General features: G+C 42.6%; 1 protein-coding gene across 3 annotated transcripts in view; it reads left to right on the forward strand.

The window, feature by feature from the left end:
- LOC138713306 (uncharacterized) overlaps nucleotides 1-19,740 on the forward strand; it is a 252,022-nt gene that overhangs the window by 100,976 nt on the left and 131,306 nt on the right. The window lies entirely within an intron of this gene.

A 19,740-nucleotide genomic window follows, 5' to 3' on the forward strand; every position in this document is an offset into this window, starting at 1 on the left:
GACTCCTACGATCATAATTCGTCTAACTAATCCTCCTCTGCTATCGTTGCTACCTTTCATTTGTAATAGCTCTAATTATTGCTGCTTTCTATTGGCTTTACAATGAAACGACAAGTAAAGGGGCAAGTATGGGCAGTTTTACCTTTCGACATCATTAAGGAAACATGTCAGACTACCCATTAGTGAAGGAAATAATAATGTGGGGCAACGTGAGTCAATTTTTCTTGGTCTGCATAAAGACCGAACTGAAGGAAACACAAAATAAAATTGTACGTAATATGGTTACATGTCCTCAACCAAGCATAATATACTTAATCATTATGACAATAACAACAACGAACTCTTAATTCAAAAACACAATTCTAACAATCTATGATAACAGTTACCTGAAAATCAACCATACATGCACAAAAATAATAATTGAAATTCTGATTGAAAAACACAACCACAACACAGCGAAAACGACACTTCATGCACTTGCCTGAGAGGTTCGAATACAACTGCGGAGAATTAGACCCGCTACGAGGTTGGCTGTTTTATGACCACCAGTCCTTGGAGATAGTAAGGGGTATATTGTAAAGACCATAAAACTAAAAATGGAAAAATCATTTTTGGTCAGCGTTTGAGTCTCTTGGAAACACTGTGCAATGTGGCGACAATTAAGCATTGTAGTCACATTTTGCATATATTTTATTTCTTTTTAGTAGGTTATTTTGCGATGCTGTATCAACATCTTAGGTTATTTAGCATCTAAATGAGATGAAGGTGATAACGCCGATAAAATGAGTCTGGGGTCCGGCACCAATAGTTATCCAGTATTTGCTCATTTGCCCTCTAGTTACTTATCCTTTATTATAAACCATGAAGTCATTAAATTACGACATAAATATGGAATTCATTACTGGTGAAGCTACAAGGGAAGAACGTTTTCGCCATGAAATGGCATCTTCAAGTCTCGTTCAATTAGTTAACACAAAATGAACACTTTCAGGAATATCTGGTTTTCTAAAAAAAAAAAATACTCTTTTAAATATACATATAAGCATGAATCAATAAGACAACAACAATGATAAAATAACTACTAGATTGTTAAAATGCGTGTTACAAATGTAACGTCAATAGGTTATAGAGAATAACCAAAGTCCATATTATAAAATGTGTTGCCATGGTTAAATGCAAAAACTAATAAAGGACTTTCTTGATAGTAACAGATTATATAAGTGCGTAGAACGGTCTTAATGGTTGCTCAAGACAGTTACATAATTTAGAAGTAAGGCACACAGTGAATAATATAAATATCTTGAGTATCTTCATCAATATTCAATCTGGTTGTACATGCTGTGTTACGTAACTTGATCGTATTATAGCATTTTGGACGATAAATTTGAGGAGAAATTCAGCAATCACAATAAGAGAAGTTTTTTTTTAGAAAAATGTGAGTATGAATAGATGAACTGTGAAAGGTGATGTATGAAGAATGCTGTTCGATGTAATACTTACATGGAAGTTGTTGGGGGGAGGGTCTCAAACCTTCGAGTAAGATCTCATAATATGACTGAGGTTTACAAAACGTGATTGGCACGAAGAAAACTATGTATCTAGCATAAGTACTGGATCAATCTGAGAGTTTATTTTGTTACGATTTTGTGTAGGGGAGTATTTAAGTTGGATAACTGTTCGTTAATTAAATGTTTATTATTATTTATTTAAGTGTTTTGCAAAGTAGTTCTCTTCTGCTATGCTTATGTATTTGCTATTATTAATTGTAAGATATTTGCTGTGTTCGTGAATTCGTGATTGTTATTCATTAATGTATTGCAAACTTGGATTTATTCCTGTTGTTTGAAATTTGCTTTATGCTCACTGTAACAGGTTCTGAAATTCCTTCTGGTTTGATCTATGTATTTACTACAACAATTTTTACAAATTGTTTATTAAATATATTCCGCTATTGTCTAGATTTTTTGACTTAGTATTTTATTAGGAATAATTTTGTTGAGTTTGTCCTGAAAGCAATATTGATTTTTTTCTTTTTCAAAGAAGTTACGTAGCTTGTGTAAGATATTACCGAAAAAGGGCATTGGTTTACCTACAGTTTTTCTTTTTGTTTTCCTGTTCAGTTTGGGTTACTGTGATACCTATGTTGGTTTTAGTTTTGAACTTATTTTTCCACTTGCAGATCCCGTTAAAAATAGTTTTTTGAAAGTTATATTGAGGTTAAGATTTCAGACAAGTTGAAAGTATATGTAATAATGAATTAATGAAATAAGTGCGGGGAATAGCAGGGGAAGTACTGAGAGCGCAAATCGTACTATGAGTGCGAAACGAGGGGTCAGTAGAGAAGAAAAAACTGTTTACAATCTCAGAAAATGGTGTATTAGTGGGTTCAAACAATAGCAGGTGTAAGTTATGTAATGGATAATTGAAATCGAACAGCGACACTTTTTCGGGGTTATTGAATAATAGTTTTGTTCAAATACTGTTATAAATAAAGTGAAACAAATGTGTTAGGCTACGAGCGCGAATGTGTAGTATAAGAAGTGCTTAGTCAGTGTAGTTTACAATAGGGTAAATATTTAGGGAAATAGTCTACAAGGGTTAGGTGTTGTATATAAAATAAGGTTAAATGTATTATGTTATTTACAAGACGGCAGTATTTAGTTTAGTTATGAAAAGGGGAATGAAATGAATGTAGAAATAGGACAAGAAATGAATTTGGTAAGTGAAAGTGAAAAGGACGTGAAGAACAAGCTTCAAGGGTCACATCACGGCAATGTTAAAATTGTAAATAGTGCAAGTAAGGAAATGCTGGCCCGAATACAGAAATGTGAAGGGTCAGCAGGACCGAGTATATTGAGAAATATACATCATATCATATAATAATGAATTGTTTTATAATTTTAGTCAACAACTTATTTAATAATACAAAAACAATTTTTTCTGTTATTTCACATCACAAGTTTATCACAAATATTTTCGATTTAAAAAAAATCATATTCAGGTGGAGAGATATATATTGAGAAATTGAACATTATATATATATCGTGCGGGGGGACAAAAGCTAATTGGGATTTCCTGGTCTCAGATCAGGTCAAAAACCCTGATGGAACTGATATTTAACCCTTGTGGAGAATTTCGGTGAAGTCCGGAGGGCCTAATTAGTCAAATCCACTCTCCTCACCTTCACGCTGGGGCCCCCTGGGATCTTTTAAGATGCGAAAGAGAGAGTGGTATGCGGATAGCAATGGGAGGCTACCGCATATATATATATCCCAAGAAGATGATATGATAAAAATGCCATGATGAGTCTTTCCCTGGTAAAAAATTCCGGACGTAAACTATCCCCCCAATCGGATGTCCGGGTGGGGGATACTGGGGAAGGACGTGTCATGACGAAATCCAATGGAGAGAAGAAAAGAAGATGGACAAGAAGATGGACAAGATGGACAAGAAGACCGACTTCAACGTGGTATGTGAAGACTCCGCCTGTACCAGCTGGACATGATACAACTGGCAAGCCGGCAAAGCCGATGAAGGTACACGCTGCCCCCCAGAGCACAAGCAGCGACTACTTGTTTGAGCCCAGCAGCCAGTACACCAAGTGGGAGGAGGAGGTCTGGGAGGAGGGGTGCAATCATCTGAGATTACTGGAGTGTTATCTTTTTTTCTTCCAATTCTATGACGAGACGGAGTTGAAGGAAGCCACGGATGACTATCGAAATATCCCCATCCTGAAGGCCATACCATCCATGCCAAAACTCATGGCAGCTCGCATGCCAGCACCATCATTGGAACACCTACCAGCAGAAGAAGAAGCTGAGGAACGAATAACGAAGATTGGTTGCTGGTCCTTTTTAAGAAATGTATTTCGTAGACTTCGTCTTTTTAGGCAGTTCTCGAAAGCCAGGCCAGCTCCCATGCCAGCTTCCATACCACCCATGCCAGCTCCCATACCACCCATGCCAGCTGTCACACCACTCCCACCAATTATCTTCACAATATTCTATCTACATCCCAAAAATTCTCCCATGCCAGATCCCAGGCCAACTGGCCACCTTTATATCATGCCAGATCGCATTCCACCTGCCGTGTCACATTGCGTGCCAGATCCTGTGCCAGATCCCATGCCAGGCCCAATTCCAAATCGCATCTCAGCTCATAAACCAGATCCCATTGCCAGCTCCCATTCCAGATCTCATGCCATTGCTCCCATGCGAGCTCCCATTGCCACATCTCTTGTCTGCGCTCCCATGCTAGATACCAATTCAGATTCCTTGCCAGCCCCCAAACCAGATCCCATATTAGGTCCCACGGAAGCTCCTACTGCTAGATCCCATGCTAGCCCCCATGTCATCGATGCTGGTTCGCATGACAGCTTCCACGCCAGATCACTTACAAGGTCTCATGCGAGCTCCCATGCGAAATCCCTTGCCAGATGCCATGCCAGCACACCCGTGCCAGCTCCCATGTCAGATTCCTTGCTAGTTCCAATGCCAGATTCCTTGCAATCTCCCATGCGAGATCCCATGCAAGTTCTAATTTCCGGCTCTCTTGCCAGTGATCCCAAGGTAGATCCCTTATCAGCTCCCACGTCAGATCCCATACCAGGTCCCACTGCCAGTTCCCAAGCCAGCGATCTCATGGCACTTACCATGCCTGAAATCATGCCACGTCCCATTAGCCGCTCCCATGCCAGATATATTGCGAGGCCCCATGCCAGATCCCTTGCAAGGTCTCATGCGAGCTCTCATGCCAGCGTTACCGTCTCAGCTACCATGCTAGATCCCATTTCATCTCCCATTTCCAGCTTCCATGCCAGATCCCATGCTATATCGCATGCCAGATTCCTTGCCATATTCCATGCCTGCGCTCCCATGCTAGATGCCATTCCTGATTCCTTGCCAGGTCCCATACTAATTGCCATATCTCTTGTCTGCGCTCCCATGCCAGATACCAATCCAGATTCCTTGTCAGCTCCTAAACCAGATACCACATTAGCTCCCATTCAAGCTGCTACTGCTAGATCCCATGCTATCTCGCATATCACCGATACTAGTTCGCATGGCAGCTTCCATGCCAGATCCCTTACAAGATTTCATGCGAGCTCCCATGCGAAATCCCTTGCCCGATGCCATGCCAGCACACCCGTGCCATCTCCCATGTCAGATTCTTTGCCAGCTCCAATGCCAGATTCCTTGCATTCTCCTATGCGATATCCCATGCAAGTTCTTATTTCCGTCGCTCTTGTCAGTGATCCCAAGGTAGATCCCTTATCAGCTCCCACGTCAGATCCCATACTAGCTCCCATTGCCAGCGATCCCATGGCAGTTCCCAAGCCTGATTCCATGCCACGTCCCATTAACCGCTCCCATGCAAGATTTATTGCGAGGCCCCATGCCAGATCCCTTGCAAGGTCTCATGCGAGCTCTCTCGCCAGCGATTCCAAGTCAGCTACCATGCTAGATAACATGTCAGCTCCCACTGCCAACTTCCATGTCATATCTCATGTTAGATCGCATGCCAGATGCCATGCTAGATCGCATGACAGATACCTTGCCAGATGCCATGCCAGCGATCCTATGCGAACTAACATGGCAGCTTCCATCCGAGATGCCATACAAGCTACCAATGCCAGCTCCCATGCTAGCTCCCATCCCAGATCTCTTATAACATCCCATACCAGCGGTCCCATGCGAGGTCCCATTGCCATATTCCTTGCCTGCGCTCCCATGCTAGATCCCATTCCAGATTCCTTGCCAGGTTCCCTACCAATTGCCATATCTCTTTTGTGCGCTCGCATGCTAGATTCCAATCCAGATTCCTTGCCAGCTCCCAAACCATATCCCATATTAGTTTCCATGCAAGCTTCTACTGCTAGATCCCATGCCAGCTCCCATGTCACCGATGCTAGTTCGCATGTCAGTTTTCATGCCAGATTCCATACAAGATCTCATGCGAGCTCCCATGCGAAATCCCTTTGCAGATGCCATGCCAGCACACTGGTGCCAGCTCCCATGTCAGATTCCTTGCCAGCTCCCATGCCAGATTCCTTGCAATCTCCCATGAGAGATCCCATGCAAGCTCTCATTTCCGGCTCTATTGCCAGTGATCTCATAGTAGATCCCTTATCAGCTCCCACGTCAGATTCCATACCAGCTCCCATTGCTAGTTCCCATAACATATCCCATGCCACCGATCCCATAGCAGTTCCCATTCTAGATACCATGCCACGTCCGAAAACCCGCTCCTATGGAAGATATATTGCGAGGCTCCATGCCAGATTCCGTGCAAGGTCTCACGCGAGCTCTCATGCAAGCGATTCCATGTCACCTACCATGCTAGATCCCATGTCAGCTCCCATTGCCAGCTTCCATGGCAGAACCCATGCTAGATCGTATGCCAGTACGCATGCCATATCCCTTGCCAGCTGCCATGCCAGCGTTTCCATGCGAACTCCCATGGCAGCTCCGATCCGAGATTACATACCAGCTTCTATTGCCAGCTCCCATGCCTGCCCCCATCCCAGATCCCTTGCAAGATCCCATACCAACGCTCCCATGCGAGCTCTCATTGCCATATCCCTTGAACGCACTCCCATGCTAGAACCCATTCAACGTTCCTTACCACGTCCCATACCATATACCATTGCCAGATCCCATGCAAGCGCTGCAATGCTATATCTCATATTAGCTCCCATGCCAATTTCCTTGTTAAATCCCATGCTAGCTCCCATTGCTAGATTCTATGCCATTTCCCTTACAAGGTTTCATGCGAAATCCCTTTGCAGATGCCATGCCAGCACACCCGTGCTAGCTTCCATGTCAGATTCCTTGCAAACTCCCATGCCAGATTCCTTTGCAATCTCGCATGCGAGATCCCATGCAAGCTCTCATTTCCGGCTCTCTTGCCAGTGATCTCATGGTAGACACCTTATCAGCTCCCACGTCAGATACCATATCAGCTCCCATTGCCAGTTCCCATGCCAGGGATTCCATGGCAGTTCCCATGCATGATTCCATGCCACGTCCCATTAGCCGCTCCCATGCTAGATATATTGCGAGGCCCCAAACCAGATCCTTTGCAAGGTCTCATGCGAGCTGTCATGCCAGCGATTCCATGTCAGCTACCATGCTAGATCCCGTGTCAGCTCCCATTGCCAGCTTCCATGCCAGATCCCATGTTAGATCGCATGCCAGATCCCATGCTAGATCGCATGCCAGATATTTTGCCATATGCCATGCCGGCGATCCCATGCGAACTCCCATGATAGCTTCCATCCGAGATGTCAACCAGCTTCCATTGTCTGCTCCCATGCTAGCACCGATGCAAGATCCCATGCCAGTGCTCCCATGCGAGCTGCCATTGCCATATTCTTCGCTTGCGCTCCTATGCTAGATCCCATTCTAGATTCCTTGCCAGATCGCGTACCATATCCCATTTGCAGCTCCAATGCTAGCGCTCCCATGCTAGATCCCTTATTAGCTCCCATGCCAGTTTCCTTGTTAGCTCCAATGCCAACGCCCATTGCCAGTTGCTATGCGAGATCCCATGCCAGCCCTGCAAAGCTATACCCCATATTAGCTACCATGCCAGTTTCCTTGTTAAATCCCATGCTAGCTCCCATTGCTAGATCCCATATTAGCTCCCATGCCAGGTTACCTGTTAGCTCCAATGCCAACGCCCATTGCCAGCTCCCATGCGAGATCCCATTCCAGCGCTGCAAGGCTGTATCTCATATTATCCCCCATGCCAGTTTCCTTGTTAAATCCCATGCTAGCTCCCATTGCTAGATCCTATGCCATATCCCTTACAAAGTTTCATGCGAGCTCCCATGCGAAATCCCTTGTAGATGCCATGCCAGCACACGCATGCCAGCTCCCATGTCAGATTCCTTGCCAGCTCCCATGCCTGATTCCTTGCAATCTCCCATGCGAGATTCCATGCAAGCTCTCATTTCCGGCTCTCTTGCCAGTGATCCCATGATATATCCGTTGTCAGATCCCATACCAGCGCCCATTTCCATTTCCCATACCTTATCCCATGCCAGAGATCCCGTGGCAGTTCCCATGCCTGATTCCATGCCACGTCACATTACCCGCTCCTATGACAGATATATTGCGAGGCCCCATGCCAGATCCCGTGTAAAGTCTCATGCGAGCTCTAATGCCAGCGATCCCATACCAGCAGCGTTGGAGACATACAAGCAGCAGAAGAAGAAGAAGAAGATGAGGAAAGTATCAGGAAGGTTGGCTGCTGGTCCTTTGTACGACATGTAGTTTGTGGATTTTTCGCCTTTTTAGGCGTAAGTAGATACAGTGTAAATTTTGATATCTCAGAGCCATTTTCAGATAGAGCGCTCTCAGTATTTTCCTAAGTTTCCCTCACCACTTGTTCGCAGTTAAGCATACTTTTTTCAAATACTTTAGAGAGACGGGGTAATAGTGAAACGGGTCTGTAATTATTAAGATTATATTTGTCACCAGACTTGTGAATTGGTATCACCACATCATGTTTTAGGGCTGAGGGAAATACATTCTGACATATGCACAAATCAAATATAAAGGAAAGTGGTTTAGAAATAGCTTCGATAATAAGTTTCAGGGTATTTGTTGTAATACTACCAATACCAGGAGCAACATTATTTTTTAAACTATGTACAATATTAACAATTTCACATTCATTTACAGGAACATAAACATAAATGATAAACTTTTATTATAAATAAGCTTATAGTGATGAGTATTAAATACTTCCTTTTTATATTAGATGTGATGTCATGAGCTACATTAGTAAAATAATCGTTAAATTCGTTTGCATTAGTTTTCTTATTTTCAATTTTATTCCATTTCGACATATAATTGTCTTTAAATTAGTATTTTTATCACATTGGGTGTCAATAGCTTCGTTTATGGTCTGCCAAAATTGCTTGCTTGCTTGCTTGCTAAGGTCCACTTTAAGTTTTTTTAGGTTCAACAGATTTCACGTATATGACTCCTACGATCATAATTCGTCTAACTAATCCTCCTCTGCTATCGTTGCTACCTTTCATTTGTAATAGCTCTAATTATTGCTGCTTTCTATTGGCTTTACAATGAAACGACAAGTAAAGGGGCAAGTATGGGCAGTTTTACCTTTCGACATCATTAAGGAAACATGTCAGACTACCCATTAGTGAAGGAAATAATAATGTGGGGCAACGTGAGTCAATTTTTCTTGGTCTGCATAAAGACCGAACTGAAGGAAACACAAAATAAAATTGTACGTAATATGGTTACATGTCCTCAACCAAGCATAATATACTTAATCATTATGACAATAACAACAACGTACTCTTAATTCAAAAACACAATTCTAACAATCTATGATAACAGTTACCTGAAAATCAACCATACATGCACAAAAATAATAATTGAAATTCTGATTGAAAAACACAACCACAACACAGCGAAAACGACACTTCATGCACTTGCCTGAGAGGTTCGAATACAACTGCGGAGAATTAGACCCGCTACGAGGTTGGCTGTTTTATGACCACCAGTCCTTGGAGATAGTAAGGGGTATATTGTAAAGACCATAAAACTAAAAATGGAAAAATCATTTTTGGTCAGCGTTTGAGTCTCTTGGAAACACTGTGCAATGTGGCGACAATTAAGCATTGTAGTCACATTTTGCATATATTTTATTTCTTTTTAGTAGGTTATTTTGCGATGCTGTATCAACATCTTAGGTTATTTAGCATCTAAATGAGATGAAGGTGATAACGCCGATAAAATGAGTCTGGGGTCCGGCACCAATAGTTATCCAGTATTTGCTCATTTGCCCTCTAGTTACTTATCCTTTATTATAAACCATGAAGTCATTAAATTACGACATAAATATGGAATTCATTACTGGTGAAGCTACAAGGGAAGAACGTTTTCGCCATGAAATGGCATCTTCAAGTCTCGTTCAATTAGTTAACACAAAATGAACACTTTCAGGAATATCTGGTTTTCTAAAAAAAAAAAATACTCTTTTAAATATACATATAAGCATGAATCAATAAGACAACAACAATGATAAAATAACTACTAGATTGTTAAAATGCGTGTTACAAATGTAACGTCAATAGGTTATAGAGAATAACCAAAGTCCATATTATAAAATGTGTTGCCATGGTTAAATGCAAAAACTAATAAAGGACTTTCTTGATAGTAACAGATTATATAAGTGCGTAGAACGGTCTTAATGGTTGCTCAAGACAGTTACATAATTTAGAAGTAAGGCACACAGTGAATAATATAAATATCTTGAGTATCTTCATCAATATTCAATCTGGTTGTACATGCTGTGTTACGTAACTTGATCGTATTATAGCATTTTGGACGATAAATTTGAGGAGAAATTCAGCAATCACAATAAGAGAAGTTTTTTTTTAGAAAAATGTGAGTATGAATAGATGAACTGTGAAAGGTGATGTATGAAGAATGCTGTTCGATGTAATACTTACATGGAAGTTGTTGGGGGGAGGGTCTCAAACCTTCGAGTAAGATCTCATAATATGACTGAGGTTTACAAAACGTGATTGGCACGAAGAAAACTATGTATCTAGCATAAGTACTGGATCAATCTGAGAGTTTATTTTGTTACGATTTTGTGTAGGGGAGTATTTAAGTTGGATAACTGTTCGTTAATTAAATGTTTATTATTATTTATTTAAGTGTTTTGCAAAGTAGTTCTCTTCTGCTATGCTTATGTATTTGCTATTATTAATTGTAAGATATTTGCTGTGTTCGTGAATTCGTGATTGTTATTCATTAATGTATTGCAAACTTGGATTTATTCCTGTTGTTTGAAATTTGCTTTATGCTCACTGTAACAGGTTCTGAAATTCCTTCTGGTTTGATCTATGTATTTACTACAACAATTTTTACAAATTGTTTATTAAATATATTCCGCTATTGTCTAGATTTTTTGACTTAGTATTTTATTAGGAATAATTTTGTTGAGTTTGTCCTGAAAGCAATATTGATTTTTTTCTTTTTCAAAGAAGTTACGTAGCTTGTGTAAGATATTACCGAAAAAGGGCATTGGTTTACCTACAGTTTTTCTTTTTGTTTTCCTGTTCAGTTTGGGTTACTGTGATACCTATGTTGGTTTTAGTTTTGAACTTATTTTTCCACTTGCAGATCCCGTTAAAAATAGTTTTTTGAAAGTTATATTGAGGTTAAGATTTCAGACAAGTTGAAAGTATATGTAATAATGAATTAATGAAATAAGTGCGGGGAATAGCAGGGGAAGTACTGAGAGCGCAAATCGTACTATGAGTGCGAAACGAGGGGTCAGTAGAGAAGAAAAAACTGTTTACAATCTCAGAAAATGGTGTATTAGTGGGTTCAAACAATAGCAGGTGTAAGTTATGTAATGGATAATTGAAATCGAACAGCGACACTTTTTCGGGGTTATTGAATAATAGTTTTGTTCAAATATTGTTATAAATAAAGTGAAACAAATGTGTTAGGCTACGAGCGCGAATGTGTAGTATAAGAAGTGCTTAGTCAGTGTAGTTTACAATAGGGTAAATATTTAGGGAAATAGTCTACAAGGGTTAGGTGTTGTATATAAAATAAGGTTAAATGTATTATGTTATTTACAAGACGGCAGTATTTAGTTTAGTTATGAAAAGGGGAATGAAATGAATGTAGAAATAGGACAAGAAATGAATTTGGTAAGTGAAAGTGAAAAGGACATGAAGAACAGGCTTCAAGGGTCACATCACGGCAATGTTAAAATTGTAAATAGTGCAAGTAAGGAAATGCTGGCCCGAATACAGAAATGTGAAGGGTCAGCAGGACCGAGTATATTGAGAAATATACATCATATCATATAATAATGAATTGTTTTATAATTTTAGTCAACAACTTATTTAATAATACAAAAACAATTTTTTCTGTTATTTCACATCACAAGTTTATCACAAATATTTTCGATTTAAAAAAAATCATATTCAGGTGGAGAGATATATATTGAGAAATTGAACATTATATATATATCGTGCGGGGGGGCAAAAGCTAATTGGGATTTCCTGGTCTCAGATCAGGTCAAAAACCCTGATGGAACTGATATTTAACCCTTGTGGAGAATTTCGGTGAAGTCCGGAGGGCCTAATTAGTCAAATCCACTCTCCTCACCTTCACGCTGGGGCCCCCTGGGATCTTTTAAGATGCGAAAGAGAGAGTGGTATGCGGATAGCAATGGGAGGCTACCGCATATATATATCCCAAGAAGATGATATGATAAAAATGCCATGATGAGTCTTTCCCTGGTAAAAAATTCCGGACGTAAACTATCCCCCCAATCGGATGTCCGGGTGGGGGATACTGGGGAAGGACGTGTCATGACGAAATCCAATGGAGAGAAGAAAAGAAGATGGACAAGAAGATGGACAAGATGGACAAGAAGACCGACTTCAACGTGGTATGTGAAGACTCCGCCTGTACCAGCTGGACATGATACAACTGGCAAGCCGGCAAAGCCGATGAAGGTACACGCTGCCCCCCAGAGCACAAGCAGCGACTACTTGTTTGAGCCCAGCAGCCAGTACACCAAGTGGGAGGAGGAGGTCTGGGAGGAGGGGTGCAATCATCTGAGATTACTGGAGTGTTATCTTTTTTTCTTCCAATTCTATGACGAGACGGAGTTGAAGGAAGCCACGGATGACTGTCGAAATATCCCCATCCTGAAGGCCATACCATCCATGCCAAAACTCATGGCAGCTCGCATGCCAGCACCATCATTGGAACACCTACCAGCAGAAGAAGAAGCTGAGGAACGAATAACGAAGATTGGTTGCTGGTCCTTTTTAAGAAATGTATTTCGTAGACTTCGTCTTTTTAGGCAGTTCTCGAAAGCCAGGCCAGCTCCCATGCCAGCTTCCATACCACCCATGCCAGCTCCCATACCACCCATGCCAGCTGTCACACCACTCCCACCAATTATCTTCACAATATTCTATCTACATCCCAAAAATTCTCCCATGCCAGATCCCAGGCCAACTGGCCACCTTTATATCATGCCAGATCGCATTCCACCTGCCGTGTCACATTGCGTGCCAGATCCTGTGCCAGATCCCATGCCAGGCCCAATTCCAAATCGCATCTCAGCTCATAAACCAGATCCCATTGCCAGCTCCCATTCCAGATCTCATGCCATTGCTCCCATGCGAGCTCCCATTGCCACATCTCTTGTCTGCGCTCCCATGCTAGATACCAATTCAGATTCCTTGCCAGCCCCCAAACCAGATCCCATATTAGGTCCCACGGAAGCTCCTACTGCTAGATCCCATGCTAGCCCCCATGTCATCGATGCTGGTTCGCATGACAGCTTCCACGCCAGATCACTTACAAGGTCTCATGCGAGCTCCCATGCGAAATCCCTTGCCAGATGCCATGCCAGCACACCCGTGCCAGCTCCCATGTCAGATTCCTTGCTAGTTCCAATGCCAGATTCCTTGCAATCTCCCATGCGAGATCCCATGCAAGTTCTAATTTCCGGCTCTCTTGCCAGTGATCCCAAGGTAGATCCCTTATCAGCTCCCACGTCAGATCCCATACCAGGTCCCACTGCCAGTTCCCAAGCCAGCGATCTCATGGCACTTACCATGCCTGAAATCATGCCACGTCCCATTAGCCGCTCCCATGCCAGATATATTGCGAGGCCCCATGCCAGATCCCTTGCAAGGTCTCATGCGAGCTCTCATGCCAGCGTTACCGTCTCAGCTACCATGCTAGATCCCATTTCATCTCCCATTTCCAGCTTCCATGCCAGATCCCATGCTATATCGCATGCCAGATTCCTTGCAATGTGCCATGCCAGCGATCCTATGCGAATTCCCATGGCAGCTCCAATCCGAGATGCTATACCAGCTTACATTGCCAGCTCCCATGCTAGCTCCCATCGCAGATCCCTTACAAGATCCCATACCAGCGGTCCCAAGAGAGCTCCCATTGCCATATTCCATGCCTGCGCTCCCATGCTAGATGCCATTCCTGATTCCTTGCCAGGTCCCATACTAATTGCCATATCTCTTGTCTGCGCTCCCATGCCAGATACCAATCCAGATTCCTTGTCAGCTCCTAAACCAGATACCACATTAGCTCCCATTCAAGCTGCTACTGCTAGATCCCATGCTATCTCGCATATCACCGATACTAGTTCGCATGGCAGCTTCCATGCCAGATCCCTTACAAGATTTCATGCGAGCTCCCATGCGAAATCCCTTGCCCGATGCCATGCCAGCACACCCGTGCCATCTCCCATGTCAGATTCTTTGCCAGCTCCAATGCCAGATTCCTTGCATTCTCCTATGCGATATCCCATGCAAGTTCTTATTTCCGTCGCTCTTGTCAGTGATCCCAAGGTAGATCCCTTATCAGCTCCCACGTCAGATCCCATACTAGCTCCCATTGCCAGCGATCCCATGGCAGTTCCCAAGCCTGATTCCATGCCACGTCCCATTAACCGCTCCCATGCAAGATTTATTGCGAGGCCCCATGCCAGATCCCTTGCAAGGTCTCATGCGAGCTCTCTCGCCAGCGATTCCAAGTCAGCTACCATGCTAGATAACATGTCAGCTCCCACTGCCAACTTCCATGTCATATCTCATGTTAGATCGCATGCCAGATGCCATGCTAGATCGCATGACAGATACCTTGCCAGATGCCATGCCAGCGATCCTATGCGAAGTAACATGGCAGCTTCCATCCGAGATGCCATACAAGCTACCAATGCCAGCTCCCATGCTAGCTCCCATCCCAGATCTCTTATAACATCCCATACCAGCGGTCCCATGCGAGGTCCCATTGCCATATTCCTTGCCTGCGCTCCCATGCTAGATCCCATTCCAGATTCCTTGCCAGGTTCCCTACCAATTGCCATATCTCTTTTGTGCGCTCGCATGCTAGATTCCAATCCAGATTCCTTGCCAGCTCCCAAACCAGATCCCATATTAGCTTCCATGCAAACTTCTACTGCTAGATCCCATGCCAGCTCCCATGTCACCGATGCTAGTTCGCATGTCGGCTTTCATGCCAGATTCCATACAAGATCTCATGCGAGCTCCCATGCGAAATCCCTTTGCAGATGCCATGCCAGCACACTGGTGCCAGCTCCCATGTCAGATTCCTTGCCAGCTCCCATGCCAGATTCCTTGCAATCTCCCATGAGAGATCCCATGCAAGCTCTCATTTCCGGCTCTATTGCCAGTGATCTCATAGTAGATCCCTTATCAGCTCCCACGTCAGATTCCATACCAGCTCCCATTGCTAGTTCCCATAACATATCCCATGCCACCGATCGCATAGCAGTTCCCATTCTAGATACCATGCCACGTCCCATTACCCGCTCCTATGGCAGATATATTGCGAGGCTCCATGCCAGATTCCGTGCAAGGTCTCACGCGAGCTCTCATGCAAGCGATTCCATGTCACCTACCATGCTAGATCCCATGTCAGCTCCCATTGCCAGCTTCCATGGCAGAACCCATGCTAGATCGCATGCCAGTACGCATGCCATATCCCTTGCCAGCTGCCATGCCAGCGTTTCCATGCGAACTCCCATGGCAGCTCCGATCCGAGATTACATACCAGCTTCTATTGCCAGCTCCCATGCCTGCCCCCATCCCAGATCCCTTGCAAGATCCCATACCAACGCTCCCATGCGAGCTCTCATTGCCATATCCCTTGAACGCACTCCCATGCTAGAACCCATTCAACGTTCCTTACCACGTCCCATACCAGATACCATTGCCAGATCCCATGCAAGCGCTGCAATGCTATATCTCATATTAGCTCCCATGCCAATTTCCTTGTTAAATCCCATGCTAGCTCCCATTGCTAGATTCTATGCCATTTCCCTTACAAGGTTTCATGCGAAATCCCTTTGCAGATGCCATGCCAGCACACCCGTGCTAGCTTCCATGTCAGATTCCTTGCAAACTCCCATGCCAGATTCCTTTGCAATCTCGCATGCGAGATCACATGCAAGCTCTCATTTCCGGCTCTCTTGCCAGTGATCTCATGGTAGACACCTTATCAGCTCCCACGTCAGATACCATATCAGCTCCCATTGCCAGTTCCCATGCCAGGGATTCCATGGCAGTTCCCATGCATGATTCCATGCCACGTCCCATTAGCCGCTCCCATGCTAGATATATTGCGAGGCCCCAAACCAGATCCTTTGCAAGGTCTCATGCGAGCTGTCATGCCAGCGATTCCATGTCAGCTACCATGCTAGATCCCGTGTCAGCTCCCATTGCCAGCTTCCATGCCAGATCCCATGTTAGATCGCATGCCAGATCCCATGCCAGATCGCATGCCAGATATTTTGCCATATGCCATGCCGGCGATCCCATGCGAACTCCCATGATAGCTGCCATCCGAGATGTCAACCAGCTTCCATTGTCTGCTCCCATGCTAGCACCGATGCAAGATCCCATGCCAGTGCTCCCATTTGAGCTGCCATTGCCATATTCTTCGCTTGCGCTCCTATGCTAGATCCCATTCTAGATTCCTTGCCAGATCGCGTACCATATCCCATTTGCAGCTCCAATGCTAGCGCTCCCATGCTAGATCCCTTATTAGCTCCCATGCCAGTTTCCTTGTTAGCTCCAATGCCAACGCCCATTGCCAGTTGCTATGCGAGATCCCATGCCAGCTCTGCAAAGCTATACCCCATATTAGCTACCATGCCAGTTTCCTTGTTAAATCCCATGCTAGCTCCCATTGCTAGATCCCATATTAGCTCCCATGCCAGGTTACTTGTTAGCTCCAATGCCAACGCCCATTGCCAGCTCCCATGCGAGATCCCATGCCAGCGCTGCAAGGCTGTATCTCATATTATCCCCCATGCCAGTTTCCTTGTTAAATTCCATGCTAGCTCCCATTGCTAGATCCTATGCCATATCCCTTACAAAGTTTCATGCGAGCTCCCATGCGAAATCCCTTGTAGATGCCATGCCAGCACACGCATGCCAGCTCCCATGTCAGATTCCTTGCCAGCTCCCATGCCTGATTCCTTGCAATCTCCCATGCGAGATTCCATGCAAGCTCTCATTTCCGGCTCTCTTGCCAGTGATCCCATGATATATCCGTTGTCAGATCCCATACCAGCGCCCATTTCCATTTCCCATACCTTATCCTATGCCAGAGATCCCGTGGCAGTTCCCATGCCTGATTCCATGCCACGTCACATTACCCGCTCCTATGACAGATATATTGCGAGGCCCCATGCCAGATCCCGTGCAAAGTCTCATGCGAGCTCTAATGCCAGCGATCCCATACCAGCAGCGTTGGAGACATACAAGCAGCAAAAGAAGAAGAAGAAGATGAGGAAAGTATCAGGAAGGTTGGCTGCTGGTCCTTTGTAGTTTGTGGATTTTTCGCCTTTTTAGGCGTAAGTAGATACAGTGTAAATTTTGATATCTCAGAGCCATTTTCAGATAGAGCGCTCTCAGTATTTTCCTAAGTTTCCCTCACCACTTGTTCGCAGTTAAGCATACTTTTTTCAAATACTTTAGAGAGACGGGGTAATAGTGAAACGGGTCTGTAATTATTAAGATTATATTTGTCACCAGACTTGTGAATTGGTATCACCACATCATGTTTTAGGGCTGAGGGAAATACATTCTGACATATGCACAAATCAAATATAAAGGAAAGTGGTTTAGAAATAGCTTCGATAATAAGTTTCAGGGTATTTGTTGTAATACTACCAATACCAGGAGCAACATTATTTTTTAAACTATGTACAATATTAACAATTTCACATTCATTTACAGGAACATAAACATAAATGATAAACTTTTATTATAAATAAGCTTATAGTGATGAGTATTAAATACTTCCTTTTTATATTAGATGTGATGTCATGAGCTACATTAGTAAAATAATCGTTAAATTCGTTTGCATTAGTTTTCTTATTTTCAATTTTATTCCATTTCGACATATAATTGTCTTTAAATTAGTATTTTTATCACATTGGGTGTCAATAGCTTCGTTTATGGTCTGCCAAAATTGCTTGCTTGCTTGCTAAGGTCCACTTTAAGTTTTTTTAGGTTCAACAGATTTCACGTATATGACTCCTACGATCATAATTCGTCTAACTAATCCTCCTCTGCTATCGTTGCTACCTTTCATTTGTAATAGCTCTAATTATTGCTGCTTTCTATTGGCTTTACAATGAAACGACAAGTAAAGGGGCAAGTATGGGCAGTTTTACCTTTCGACATCATTAAGGAAACATGTCAGACTACCCATTAGTGAAGGAAATAATAATGTGGGGCAACGTGAGTCAATTTTTCTTGGTCTGCATAAAGACCGAACTGAAGGAAACACAAAATAAAATTGTACGTAATATGGTTACATGTCCTCAACCAAGCATAATATACTTAATCATTATGACAATAACAACAACGTACTCTTAATTCAAAAACACAATTCTAACAATCTATGATAACAGTTACCTGAAAATCAACCATACATGCACAAAAATAATAATTGAAATTCTGATTGAAAAACACAACCACAACACAGCGAAAACGACACTTCATGCACTTGCCTGAGAGGTTCGAATACAACTGCGGAGAATTAGACCCGCTACGAGGTTGGCTGTTTTATGACCACCAGTCCTTGGAGATAGTAAGGGGTATATTGTAAAGACCATAAAACTAAAAATGGAAAAATCATTTTTGGTCAGCGTTTGAGTCTCTTGGAAACACTGTGCAATGTGGCGACAATTAAGCATTGTAGTCACATTTTGCATATATTTTATTTCTTTTTAGTAGGTTATTTTGCGATGCTGTATCAACATCTTAGGTTATTTAGCATCTAAATGAGATGAAGGTGATAACGCCGATAAAATGAGTCTGGGGTCCGGCACCAATAGTTATCCAGTATTTGCTCATTTGCCCTCTAGTTACTTATCCTTTATTATAAACCATGAAGTCATTAAATTACGACATAAATATGGAATTCATTACTGGTGAAGCTACAAGGGAAGAACGTTTTCGCCATGAAATGGCATCTTCAAGTCTCGTTCAATTAGTTAACACAAAATGAACACTTTCAGGAATATCTGGTTTTCTAAAAAAAAAAATACTCTTTTAAATATACATATAAGCATGAATCAATAAGACAACAACAATGATAAAATAACTACTAGATTGTTAAAATGCGTGTTACAAATGTAACGTCAATAGGTTATAGAGAATAACCAAAGTCCATATTATAAAATGTGTTGCCATGGTTAAATGCAAAAACTAATAAAGGACTTTCTTGATAGTAACAGATTATATAAGTGCGTAGAACGGTCTTAATGGTTGCTCAAGACAGTTACATAATTTAGAAGTAAGGCACACAGTGAATAATATAAATATCTTGAGTATCTTCATCAATATTCAATCTGGTTGTACATGCTGTGTTACGTAACTTGATCGTATTATAGCATTTTGGACGATAAATTTGAGGAGAAATTCAGCAATCACAATAAGAGAAGTTTTTTTTTAGAAAAATGTGAGTATGAATAGATGAACTGTGAAAGGTGATGTATGAAGAATGCTGTTCGATGTAATACTTACATGGAAGTTGTTGGGGGGAGGGTCTCAAACCTTCGAGTAAGATCTCATAATATGACTGAGGTTTACAAAACGTGATTGGCACGAAGAAAACTATGTATCTAGCATAAGTACTGGATCAATCTGAGAGT

This window comes from Periplaneta americana, chromosome 14 (genome assembly GCF_040183065.1).
Source record: "Periplaneta americana isolate PAMFEO1 chromosome 14, P.americana_PAMFEO1_priV1, whole genome shotgun sequence".
Classification (NCBI taxonomy): domain Eukaryota; kingdom Metazoa; phylum Arthropoda; class Insecta; order Blattodea; family Blattidae; genus Periplaneta; species Periplaneta americana.